The sequence below is a fragment of the Mixophyes fleayi genome, chromosome 2 (assembly GCF_038048845.1).
Source record: "Mixophyes fleayi isolate aMixFle1 chromosome 2, aMixFle1.hap1, whole genome shotgun sequence".
NCBI lineage: Eukaryota > Metazoa > Chordata > Amphibia > Anura > Limnodynastidae > Mixophyes > Mixophyes fleayi.
Window position 1 is genome coordinate 266,432,031 of NC_134403.1, and position 14,499 is coordinate 266,446,529.

Sequence of the window (14,499 nt, forward strand, 5' to 3'; positions counted from 1 at the left end):
GCCTTGGGACCTCCATTGTACTTGATCGGCATGTGAAGGAGGAGTCTGGATGGAGGAGAACCAAACCTCATAGGTTCAGGTGACTGGAGTGATGGTTATCAGTTCTGGCACTTGAAGAGTGTCCATTTGTGTAGAGAGGTCCTGCAGAAACCTCATAACTTGTCCCTGATTGGCTTCTTGTCTTTCTCTGCGTTCAGCTAGTATCTGGACTATGTTCCTCTTCCAGATCCATAAGGCCAGAACAAACTGCCACAAATGCTAGGTTTTGGAGATCCGGATCAGGATACTTGGGTTTAGCTGGCTTAGTAGACAAGTAATCGAAGTTGGGGGCCTTGAGGAACCTTCTGCTTATCTGGACTTTACCCAGAAGAGTGGTACGGCTTCTATGGGTACCGGTGGCCTGAAACACAAAGTTCAGAGGACGGGGAGGATGCTGTGGACAGGACTATAGGCACTTGATACTGCTGACAGGAGATACAGCAGTCAGGAACAGAGCACTTGGTAATGCTGATAGAAGATACTGCAGACAGGAACATAGCACTTAATAATGCTGGTAGAAGATACTGCAGTCAAGAACAAGAACAAAGCCAGGAGACCTTCTCCTACAGGATGAGAAATGTTCTTGCAATGTGCAACCAGCAGTTCCTGGTTTAAATGGGGTGCCTTGTACAATGAATCATGTGACCGGGGTTGCTAGAGACTGTATGTGTATGTATATGTAACATCTGTTCAAGGTGCACTGTGCTTAGGTATAACTGTAGATACGTTTACAGCACGTTATCACATATTCTGCATATTCCTATGCATTTTTAGATATAGTATGGCAGAGATTGAGCGCTGTGGTAAGTTACATGTATTTCTAGAGACTGGTTTGCCAGAATGGATCTGTACCAGGTAAGTGGGGCTAAGACCCTGACTGATGTGTGACAATCCCATTGTAATGGCTGCAATGGTGGATTAAGAGGAAAAATGGGAATTACACTTAGCATTAATTCCTTTTCTTTGAAATACTCTATGACAGCCAAGTTTGCCACCCATGCTTATTATGTTTATATTTTTCAGTGGGAGCTTGGGAAGTCACGCAAAGATATAGGAGAACTGGAGGAGCTATCTTACATACTATCCAGGAGAGGTATTTTTGAACTTGTTTCTACCTAAACTGGAAAGGGAATATACCCTTTGTAATTGCTGCCATAGATTATTTAGAGGAAAAGGAATTAACAGTAAACATCATTTGCATTTTTACTTCCACATAAAATTTGACTGTACTATATACATAGGTCATGTTGTCTAAATAATAAAAGCAATTATCAATAACTCTGTCACTACACAGGATTTCCTAAGTGAAGCTGGCCACACACGAACCAATCCACTGTCAGTCTAAACACTAAGCAACTAGTTTGGTTTCCAATTTGGATTCTTGGTGTTTGTACCAAGTGCCTGGATCACATGGGGAACTGTGAGCAGAGCTAATCGATGTTGATTGAGCATGACAATCATTTTGGGGCCCAGTTTGCCAATATCACTGTGTGTAGCAAACATTAGATCAAATTCATTGATCAATATAATGGAAGAAGAAAAAAGAAACAATAAAACATTTACACTGTATGGTGTTTGTAATACTGTTATCTTGATTAGACACATTATTACACATGTATGATTAAAAGTATACTTAAATTATATGATTCCAGGGCCAATGTCTGCTTTATTAAATAAAATGTAACCTTGTTCCTCAGTCTATTAAACGTGCATATTACTATATTTATTAACCAGAAATTCCCAGATAACAGGGATGAGTCAAATAGACAATACAATTATCAGTGATGCACTGTCTCCCTCTGTTGTTTAGATGTTAAATTACAATTCAGTAATAAAGAATAACCAGATTTTTTTTTGTTATGAATGTCAAGCCTAATAAATATTTAACTAGAAAGAAGTAATGCCTGAATATTTAAATTCTAATGACCCTTACTTAAATATGAGTTATGGAAAACAATTTATAAGCTGAAAATTACTTTCCTCTAAGGTTAACAGGCCTGATTCATTAGGGTATGTATCTGCTGATTTTGAGCGTATTGTACACAAAATCACTTTGGACATTCTCAGAACTGGCATATACAGCCAGTAAATCAGCCCTTTTCCGTGCTATAGCACAAGGAAAGGGCAGTTACTAGGGAAAGCAAGGAAAACCCCCTAGCATATAAATTTGACCTTGTATCTGTTTATAATTCACTAGCAGGATAACCCGGTATTGTGTGGGTCTGATTTGTGACTAGAAAATTATTTGGTAAATAGACCAAAAAATGCTTTTTAGAAAATAAGATTTGTTGCTTTGTCGCGCTGTCGTTATGTCGTGTTGTGGTGAGGTTTCCACCGAAAAATGATGTTTTCAATATTTGTCACTCTGTTGCATTATTTGTATGTGGTCTAATAGGTTACTTTTTTTTATACTAAATAACTATGTAAGATTTGTCAACTTTACCTTGAGATCTGTGAAAGATATTCGCCAGCAAACAAACAAACTTCTTCGTTTATATATATATATATATATATATATATATATATATTTTCTGCAGCAGGTGATCTTCCATAGAAGATCATGGTGAAGCTAAATGTTTTTTTATGTTGCCAAGCCGGATTCTTTGGATTATTTTGGGCTCTTTTAGACTGAAGAAAAAAAGATTATTTTCAAGACCATTTGGATTTTTTTTTTTTAAACTACTGTGAAATATTATGGGGGGTTTTTATGGTTGTTTTCAAGCCTAATGGAGTAAACATTTACAAGATTTGACCATTTACAGATAAAGATATCAGATTGTACCCTATTTTTCGCTCCACAAGAGGCACTTTTTCCCCCCAAAAAAGTGGGGGGAAAAGTGTGTGCGTCTTATGGAGCGAATACTGCAAGCCAGCAAGAAAGAATGAAAGCGGCGAAAATTTACAGTTGGTGACAGCGTGGAGAAACGGGTCCAGCGGGCTGGGCAGGGGTGCAGATGTCCTCCGGGCCGGAGAGAAAATACCTTTAGTGCCGGTGGTCGGTGGACTGAGCGTTCCTGCGGATCCTCCTGATCCGTCCGTCCCCCCGCCTATCTGTGAGGACTTGTCTATCACATGGGACGTGCACCACATGACAGGTGCCATCCCATATGAGAAGTGCTGAAGGAGGCTGGAGTCCTAGAGGCTATAGTTTGTGTATTGAGATTGGATTCACCAATTATATCAGCAGCACCAATCTCACGGTTTTTGATCATTCACCAGATATACCTGTTTCTATTACTTTTACGGATCTCTGTTGTCTATCATTACGAGCTCAATTACTGAGCACCTTAGACATAACCATCTATCAGTTTCTCTAGGAGTTATTTATTGGCCATTAATACCGTAATTATTTACATACTCCATGTAAGACCATTATTGAACACTGACTCTTCTTTGATATGTGTTACAATTGTTAACCAATGATCAGCTGGTCATTTATTAGTCAATATGTTTTTATATTTGTCATGCTTATGCTGAATAAATTGTTTTTATATATCTATACATGCTTTATGGTATCATTAGAGGCAACTCCGATCCACACTCAGCGCTGTTACCGTAATTGTTTTTGTCTATAGTTTGTGTGCTGGAGGCTATAGTGTGCGTGCCAGTGTGCTAACATAACATGTGTGTCTAAGAGTGGGGATCAGTGTGTTAATATAGTGTGTGTGTGTGTGTGTGTTGGTGAGTGAGAGTGGGGGCCAGTGTATTTTGTGTGAGTGAAGGGGCCAGTGTATTTTGTGTGAGTGAAGGAGCCAGTGTATTTTGTGTGAGTGAAGGGGCCAGTGTATTTTGTGTGTGTGTGCTATTTTATTTGTGTTGTGATGATGGGGCAATTTACGGTACCTTAATTTATTAGTGGGGCCTATGACCCATTTTTTTCTCCAAATAGTGCCTCCAATATTCCAGGATCCAGACAAGCGGCAAATGAGCAAAAGAAACCAGCAGACACAAGTGTTGACACTGTCGAAGTCAGTAAATTGGATAAAGTCATTTCAATTAAAGTCTAGCAAACTTGGTTGTCTTTGTCTGAAAAGATGCGTATGGTACGCTATGACGTACAAGGGCACGCTACGGCGTGAAAGGGCGTACGCATCCACTACACGTGGCAGCAACAGTAATTGGTCTTTTACCATACATTCGCATAAACACGCATACTTATAAAATAGTACACATTATTGGTAGTTGCAACACATAGTCAGTTATGTCGAAATATAGTAGTATTTATATGTTATATCAGAGTTACATGCATATTAGGGAAATACACAGAACGGGTTAAAGGAATAACATCATGAGTGGTATCATAATGAACCTTGTTACATATCCTACTGTCTGGTGCGCTCTGCGAGGGAATCGCAGAGTGCATACGCAAGTTATGAATGATAGGGAATTATGAACTACTTAAGACTAAGGAATTCTGGCGGGAAGAGCAGAGCATACCCCCTGCAGAGATGACCCCCTCCTTTGGATTCCTTAGGATGAACCAGCCAATGATTGACGACTCCTTGGACATTCCTGAGACCCGGACCAATAGATGCAAGCCATACCATCTTCATTGTATTACTGTATTTGATTGTGTATATAAGCAGCAGCTTGTGATCCAGAGGGCAGACATCTTGTCCCCAGACTTCAGGATTGAATGACTGCACTGGATCCAGAGCGCCTGCGATAAGTAACGGCTGTATTTACTATTACTTCGCTTGAGCATATTTTTCCACTTATTGCGAATAAATCTCTGTGCTTTGGAAACACAAATCGAGGTTCGACAATCGTTATTGGTTAGCGACAATACGCACATTACAATTTGGGGGCTCGTGAGCTTTGGAGGTTTCGTTGCCGATGATACGCAAGACCAACGGATTTCGGTTCCTCAACAAAGGGTGGAGACGCGTCATAAACGGGTAAGAACGCATGGTGTTCAAAACCTGAATTTTACTCTGTGTTGCGAAACCGAATGTCCGTTTTGCATTATCTAGGGCACGCTAACTAGAACCTAGGGACAAAAGAGAAAACTGTTTCTTTTTTCTGTCATTGTGCGTTTTAACTGTATTGCATTGTTTAGCGTATGTGTACTTCCTGCTGTGCGTACGCGAACTTCCGGTAAACTTGCCACGTGGTTAAACAATCGTGTTGATAGTTATTATACATGCATAGTATAATTACTTGTGAAAGCCTCTGAGACATTATTACTATTGTTGGGAACTTTTGATTTTCTGCGCAAAAAAGGTGTATAGTGTGTGATGTTGTAACGTAGATACACTGTTTTATTGTTGAGGTGCTCAGTTGCTGTCTGACGAGGCGGATTGCCCAACTGAAGGACGGTATACAAGGCAGGTATACCGAATGCGAAAACTGGGTTTTCGCAAAGCGCTACCAATAGATCGCAAGGTTTGCTAATAATTAGTATTGGTAGGCAGTGCGATCCGGTCGCACCGTTAGTGCGAATTGGTGAAGCAGCTAGGAGGAATTATACTGGAAAGGCAGGTTGATTGTATCGACTTTGCGCTCCCAGCGATAATAAACTCAGCAGATTTTGTGGTTTAGCCAGGGTATCGAGGAGCTGATAGCCCTTGGGGCCCACAGTGATATTTCTGTATTAGGGAAAAGCGAGTGAGCGCGGCTAAAGGAAATACGTTCACCGAGCATTATAGATCTCTAGCGGTGAGTATAGCAACAGAGTTGAAATTATTAGGTGGAAAGAACAGAGCATTGTGGTGTGTCTGTATTTCACATTTGGTTGGAAGGAACAGAGCATTGCGGTGTGTCTGTGTTCCGGGTAGAAGGTATATTGTTCAACATGGGTGCTAAGCATACGCTAGAGATGGTCAGTGTACTGCCTAAGGAAGGCCCTATTGGTTCAGCGAGGTTTCTCATGTGTAAGAAGTATGGTGCATATGCAACTGTGTATTGTGACACGTGGGTCGGGATGACCAAAGCTTGTGATAGGCCTTTCCCAACAATAGGGAGTTTTAATGCAGAGGTACTGAATACTGTAAAAGATAAAATATGGTTGATCAAGTCAACGAAAAAGAGAAATAGACATAATGATTGTTTAAAATTGTGGCAAATGGAAGGTAACACGTGGCAGAGCAGCGAATGCAAACCGGAAATAGGCGTGGCGAAAAGCGCGCGCAAGGCGGATGTAACCATTGAGAAGCGTGGCGAACTCAGCGCAAGCGCACCCCCGCCACCTTATGTGGCGGGAGGGGTAAGTACAGCCGTTGTTAAAACTGAAAATAGAAAAATTACTAAGTTGTACCCTGTTTTAAATCAGTTTCAATCAAGTGTATCTGAAAATGAAGATGAACCCACTGTGATTTCGGCCATTGCCCATGCTGTTAATGTACTAGAGGCTCAGCGCAAGTATGAGAAAATGGCTGAGATAGGTGAGAGTAGCGTGATCACTAGGAGTGAAAGTGTTCTAAATCTAGGGCCTGTAAATCCTGTAGCGTCCCCTGAAGTTAGTGTACCAGAGGGTGTGTTCCCGGTCCGCACAATATCAGTTCCCAATGGGAAACCGGATAAGGATGGTGTAGTTCCTTTAAGAAATGTTACAATGCATTGTCCCTGGACTAGATCAGAATTACGTTCCATTATGACTGAATTCCCAGATCCTAGAAAAGAGTTAGCTAAATGTCAGAAATTTGTTAAAGACTTAGGAAATGCTCACGAACCAACCAGTAAGGATTGGCGGGTAGTGTTGAGGGCGTGTCTTCCTCCCAATACTAACATACAAAAATTTATTGGAGATTGTTTGTTGGAGGAAGATGACACCCTGACTGATGAGATTAACCAACGGAATATAGAACAAATTGTCAAACACTTAGCCATCTGTTTTCCAGTAGTAGTAAATTGGAGTAAGATTTTCACCATTAAACAAAAGGATAGTGAAACTGCCTCAGATTACTTTGCTAGAGCTATAACAGCGATCGCACGATTTACTGGGATATCCAACATAAGTGAGGACCCACATCACAGAGAGGTAGCTGTAGGGGTACTGATGGATGGCCTTAGGGAAAATTTAAAGACGAGAGTACAAACCACATTACCTAATTGGAGAGGCGTCACGGTAGACTTCCTTAGGGAGTCTGCTGTGGAGCATGACAAGAACCTTTTTAGAAAAAGGGAAGAGAAAAGTGATAAGTTAATGACGGTAAGTATACAGGCTCTAGAAGGGGTGCACACACGACCACCAGCATACAACCCATATAACAGGAAACCTAAAGTGATCAGGTGTTTCAACTGTAACGAGGAAGGACATTACAGGAGAGATTGTAATAAAGAAAGACTCAATACACATAGGGGTGGGTCACATAGATATCCTCCAAGAAAGGATTCACATAGACTAGAAGACTCACATCTACCCGCGCATATTACGGCAGCAAATGCTGCGCGGGAAATCAATAGTCAGCGCTAGGGGTCAGGTCATACCTGTAGTCTACAGCCAGTGAGGTTAACTGAGAGTCAGAGTGAAGAACCAACAATGATAGTTGACATAGCTGGCAGGAAACAAACTTTTCTTGTAGATACAGGGGCGGCCCGATCTGTGATAACCTCTCCTTTCAATCTACAGGTGACCAGCAAAACTATTCCAGCTATGGGGGTGACGGGAAAAGTGTTACATTATCCTCTAACTAAACCCGCCGAAGTTACTATCGGGCCTCTGCATACTAAGCATTCGTTTCTCTTAGCTGCAGCGGCTCCTACTAACTTGCTAGGGAGAGACTTGTTATGTAAAATGGGATGTGTCATATACTGTACTTCAGATGGTGTGTTCCTGGATATACCCGAGAAGGTTGCACATGAGGTACAGGACATATTGGACACCCCTCCAAAGTTAATGTTACACTCTCCTGTTATAGAACAAAGTCCATCTCAAGTAAAGGGGATGTTGCTGGAAATACCAGGTTCCCTATGGACCAGAGATGGACAGGACACTGGACTGATGGCAAACGTAGCCCCTGTCATGGTCAATCTAAAAAGTGGTAGGATAGCTCCAAAAATCCCACAGTATCCATTAAAACCGGAGGTGGAACTAGGGGTATATCCTGTTATTAAGAGGCTGTTACAACAAGGGATTTTAATTCGTACAGCCAGTACAGCAAATAGTCCCATTTTCCCTGTGAAGAAGAGTGGGGGGAGGGGCTATAGATTAGTCCAGGACTTAAGGGGAATTAACAAAGTTGTTGAGAGCCAATTCCCCGTAGTGCCGAATCCAGCTGTCATCCTCATGCAGATTCCACCGTCTGCCAGTCATTTTACTGTCATTGATCTATGTTCTGCTTTCTTTTCAGTCCCTCTTCACCCTGACTGCCAATACCTTTTTGCATTCTCCTACAGGGGAGTGCAGTACACATGGACCAGACTACCCCAGGGGTTCATTGACAGCCCCAGTATTTTCTCCCAAGCCTTACATGACTGTTTGCAATCCTTTCAACCCCACAATGGGTCTGTTCTAATTCAATATGTGGACGATTTGTTGTTGTGCTCTGATTCTTTTATGTCATGTTTACATGATACTAAATTGTTGTTGCTTCATCTTTCACAAACAGGGCACAAGGTGGCAAAGGATAAATTACAGCCATGTCAGACTAAGGTCAAATACTTAGGACACTGCCTCACTAAGGGGCTAAGACACCTGACAACCGACAGAATTGAGGCCATACAACACATGACCCTGCCACAGAGCCAGAAGCAGATTCGTACTTTCTTGGGGATGTGTGGATACTGTAGGTCATGGATCCCAGGTTTTTCTATTCTGGCATTACCATTGCAGGAGCTAGTCTCTTCCTCAAAACCAGAACGTGTCGTACACACAGAAGAGTCAGAGCAAGCGTTCTTTAACCTTAAAGATAGTCTGACAAGAGCACCTGCATTGGGAATACCTGATTATGAAAAGCCTTTTGAGCTATATTGTACAGAAGCTGATGGCTGTGCAGCAGGTGTCCTCGCACAGAAACATGGTGACGCTAGCAGACCGGTAGCATACTACAGTGCACAATTAGACAATGTGGCAAGATCACTCCCAACATGTCTCAGAAGTGTAGCAGCAACGGCCCTTCTAGTAAGTAAGAGCGAGGATGTAGTATTAGGACATAATTCAACCATCTATACACCCCATGCTGTATCAGCTCTGTTAAATTCAGCCCAAACCAGACATGTTTCTTCAGCTAGATTCACAAAGTGGGAACTAGCCCTGATGGCACCCTCAAACATCACCATCAAACGATGTAGCACCCTAAATCCAGCTACATACCTTCCGTATGTGTCTCAAGAGACACAAAGGGTGGGAGGTGAGGAGACCCTGGTTGATGTTGAGTTAGGCAAGAATACTGACACGCATGACTGTATGGAACACCTGAATCAGACCTTTACTGCAAGGCCCGACATACGTGACACCCCCTTAGAAAATGTAGATTTTACGTTTTATACAGACGGAAGTTGCCATAGACAGACAGAGACAGGAGAGCTATGTACTGGTTACGCTGTTGTAGACGATCAGGATGTGGTAGAAGCTGAACCCCTTGGTCCACCTCACTCAGCCCAGGTGGCAGAACTAGTAGCACTAAAGAGAGCGTGTGAACTGGCAGAGGGTAAATCAGCCAATATATATACTGACTCTAGGTACGCCTTCGGGGTAGTGCACGATTTTGGGGCCCTTTGGCGTCTTAGAAACTTTACGACAGCAGCAGGTACACCAGTGGCACACTCACAACACATAAAAGGACTTCTGACAGCGATACAGTTACCCAGAACAGTAGCCGTCATAAAGTGCAAAGCCCATACCTTTGAAGAAGACCCAGTGTCATTGGGCAACAACAGGGCAGACGAAGCTGCTAAATGGGCAGCAGGGCAACCTATGACTGTATCGACCGAGACTATGATGGTTTTTCAGACATTAGACATGCAGAAATTAATTAAAATGCAAGATTTGTGTTCCCTGCAGGAGAAGGCGGTCTGGAAGGCGAAGGGATGTGGTCAAGAGTCCTCAGTACTCTGGAGGGATGGACAAGGTAAGCCTGTAGCTCCCCGAACATACTATCCAAGCCTGGCTGAAGCAGCACACGGCCTGACTCACCTGGGTAAAGAAGGTATGTGCAAACTGGTGAGAGCATACTGGTGTGCTCCCGGATTTTCCTCTCAAGCTGGTAAGAAAGCAATGTCATGTCTTACTTGTTTGAGGAAAAATGTTGGGAAAACTATTCCAACTGAGCCATCCCACATCCCTCCTACAGACGGACCTTTTCAGGTAATACAAATTGACTATATCCAACTACCACCGTGCAGGAATCTAAAGTATGTGTTAGTGTGTATTGATGTGTTTTCCGGTTGGGTAGAAGCATATCCGGCAGCCACTAATACTGCTGTGTTCACTGCAAAGAAAATTGTACAAGACTTTGTGTGTAGGTTCGGTATCCCTAGAATCATTGAAAGTGATAGGGGTACCCATTTTACTGGTGATGTCTTCCAAAATATGTGTAAACTCATGGGAATCAGTAGCAGACTTCACACCCCTTACCGACCACAAGCCAGTGGTAAGGTGGAGAGAGCAAATGGTACTATAAAGAACAAACTAGGTAAGATAATGGCTGAAACTGGGTTGGCATGGCCTGAGGCTTTGCCGTTGGTCCTCCACAGCATTCGAACCACTCCTAGACCTCCCCTTAATCTGTCCCCCTTTGAGATACTGTTCGGGCGACAACCTCATTTGATCGTGAGTCCACAAGACGACTTAAAGTGTAATAATGAAGTGACTGTACAATATCTTATAAGAATGAGTAGACAGCTGAAACAACAACAACAAAAACTAAAAATGCTGTCACCTGGTATGCCAGAGACGAACTGTCATGATGTTGAACCTGGAGACTATGTTATGATCCGCAATTTCTTACGTTCAGGTTGTTTAACAGACCGTTGGGAAGGCCCGTACCAAGTGCTGCTGACCAGTACTACATCACTGAAGGTTGCAGAGAGAGACACTTGGGTCCATTCCACCCACTGCAGGAGAGTCCATAATCCGGAGAAAGTGCAAGACAAGACTCAGACCGACGACATAGAGCTGTCACTTGTGAGCCTGTTCCGGGAGACCTAAAGCCTGCAGTTGAGACACCTGAACCAGAGACGTTGCCTCAGAACTATCTTTCCAGCGATGGAGTGGCGGTTTTTGTTTTTCTTTTGTTCCAGGATTTTCCTTGTTTTTACTTTTTCTAGGACATTCTATTTTTGTGAAGGAGGATGGAGGACGGAGGAGAGTTCTGGGAGTGATACGGATGAAATAGAGGCCGAAGAAAAGTTAATAGGATATCCTGAGCAGCCCATTATCAAACTTGGTCCAGGGGTTATGAAAAGGTCTGCTAGCTCAGGAACTCGGAGGCAGTGTGAGGGGCTATTGTCTGATGAGTATTGTATCTGCAAGTTCTGCAACTCCCTAGTTGACGAGAGATGCATCCAACGATGCCAGTCCCCCAGTACTCTGAATATAGGCGGGCATCCTTTGGAGGATTATCACTCCCTGGTGGGTAAGGTGCTAAACCAAACTGAGTGTTGGGTGTGCTCTCACGTGCCTCAAGGGCAGCATAACATAGGACTAGTGCCATTCCCTCTAAACATATCCGAAGTACTCGAATTAAGGGGTGGGAGGCCCATAGAAGGGAGGTACAATAACACTAGGTCCCCTAGTCTGACGCTTCGACAATACTCCATAGGCAGATCTTTGCTGTGCCTAAACATATCTCATGCAAAGCGCCTGGAGAATTGGGAGGCTGACCTATCAGATCAGACAATGGCTCGCCACACTCATTTTAGAGAGAGACTCACAAGGTCACTACTAGGCAGGAATGCTGATGGAAGTCACAAGTTAGGGCGAATAACCAAACATAAGAAGGTATCTATTGGAAAAGTCTCTACAGATAAATGTGAAAATATCATTAATGCCGACACGTGTCTAGAGCAGATGGAGACACTAGGCATGGGTAGTTTTATCAAAACTCTGTGTGATATAATTCATGGGCATACTGTTCCTTATGTTCTCCCTGATGATGTGTATTTTGTTTGTGGAAGAAAAGCTTATTCCTGGGTGACTCCGAGTTCCAAGGGCTTGTGTTTCATAGCTAAACTGGTTCCTGAAATCATGACTATTACTCATGAAGAAATGGTAGATATTCACAAGACTACATCACCACCATACATACACACACAGTATGAACACCGTGGCAAGAGAAATATGATTCCTGGTGAGGAACCCATAGCTACAAAATTGATTAGTGAAACTGCTGGTTTCCAAGTTATGGTTGCTCTAGATCTCACCAGGACCGCTCGGGGAACATTAAACTTTAAATATATCCAAGACCTAGCTAAATTAATAGATAATATCACCGAGATGTATGATGACACTTTCAGGTATACTGGAAGGGAGCTACAAGCGTACAAGAAGGAGTTGGTGCAACATAGACTGGTACTAAATTATCTCACCTCTATTACTGGTGGGTACTGTGTGACACTGGCCACCCAGTTCGGTGTCAAATGTTGCACATACATTACTAATAATACGGAAGACCCTAAAGAGGTTATAGACCGGAAGATGGATGAAATTTTGCAGCTGAAATGGGAATTTCGAAAGAGCCATAATTCTTCGTTATATGAGGTCGGGGAAAAGGTGGCGGGTTGGTCTCTAATGGTTGAACCCAGCAAAATGGTTCTCCGGTCTGGGGGAGTGGGTACAGGAAATGATTGCGAGTGTAGGTAAGCTCCTTCTCCTTATACTGGGTGTCATCTTAGCAATTGGTTTAGTTGTCAAATGTGTTCCTACTGTGTTGAAGTGTGGAAAACGGTCTCATGGGAGTAACACTGAGAAAGAGACTGAAAGGGTGGTACCAGATACCGAGATCATGGTCTGTGAAGAAGTATTGTATAATCCTGAACTTGAAACGGTGATTGGGTGATAGTTTATTACACTATCAAAGGGTGGAACTGTCGAAGTCAGTAAATTGGATAAAGTCATTTCAATTAAAGTCTAGCAAACTTGGTTGTCTTTGTCTGAAAAGATGCGTACGGTACGCTATGACGTACAAGGGCACGCTACGGCGTGAAAGGGCGTACGCATCCACTACACGTGGCAGCAACAGTAATTGGTCTTTTACCATACATTCGCATAAACACGCATACTTATAAAATAGTACACATTATTGGTAGTTGCAACACATAGTCAGTTATGTCGAAATATAGTAGTATTTATATGTTATATCAGAGTTACATGCATATTAGTGAAATACACAGAACGGGTTAAAGGAATAACATCATGAGTGGTATCATAATGAACCTTGTTACATATCCTACTGTCTGGTGCGCTCTGCGAGGGAATCGCAGAGTGCATACGCAAGTTATGAATGATAGGGAATTATGAACTACTTAAGACTAAGGAATTCTGGCGGGAAGAGCAGAGCATACCCCCTGCAGAGATGACCCCCTCCTTTGGATTCCTTAGGATGAACCAGCCAATGATTGACGACCCCTTGGACATTCCTGAGACCCGGACCAATAGATGCAAGCCATACCATCTTCATTGTATTACTGTATTTGATTGTGTATATAAGCAGCAGCTTGTGATCCAGAGGGCAGACATCTTGTCCCCAGACTTCAGGATTGAATGACTGCACTGGATCCAGAGCGCCTGCGATAAGTAACGGCTGTATTTACTATTACTTCGCTTGAGCATATTTTTCCACTTATTGCGAATAAATCTCTGTGCTTTGGAAACACAAATCGAGGTTCGACAATCGTTATTGGTTAGCGACAATACGCACATTACAACACTGACAAGAACAGGTAGGAGAGAGCAGGACAGTCTGCCAACTGTCCTGAATCTGGTGGAACAGTCCCGAATTAGGTGACTGTTTCGCTTAGGACAGTTGGGAGGTATGTCCCGCTTCACCGTGTACTGCTCGTGAAGGCAGAACTGTGTGCACCTAACAGTAATGCACACAGTATTGCCTGTGTATTTATCTAAAATGATAATTTTAATATGGCTGATTGTTGTTGTCATTGATTTACCGTAAGACAATGCTCAGTGCAGGTTATTGGTCAGTGATAATGCGCAGGCCAGCGGTAAGTGACAACGCAAATGGTTAGTGCTCAATGGTAAATATGGAAGAAATGATGCTGACAGTTCCTTCATTTCTTGCAGAAAAATACTACAGTACCTCATTCTACCAGTGCAAGGATGATAAAGCAGAAAAGGCTAGCAAATAAAATTCCTTTTAAACTAGAGGTAGTAAAATATGCTAAGGAGCAAGGAAACAGAGCAGCGGAGAGACATTTTGGGCTTCCTCCAACTGAAAAAATGATTAGAGAGTGGAGGAAACAGGAAGATCTGCTGCAAAAAGTAATAGTAGTAAGCACACTTTCCGTGGGCATGCTGCAAAGTGGCCACAGTTGGAGGTGGACCTGAAAGAATGGATCATACGT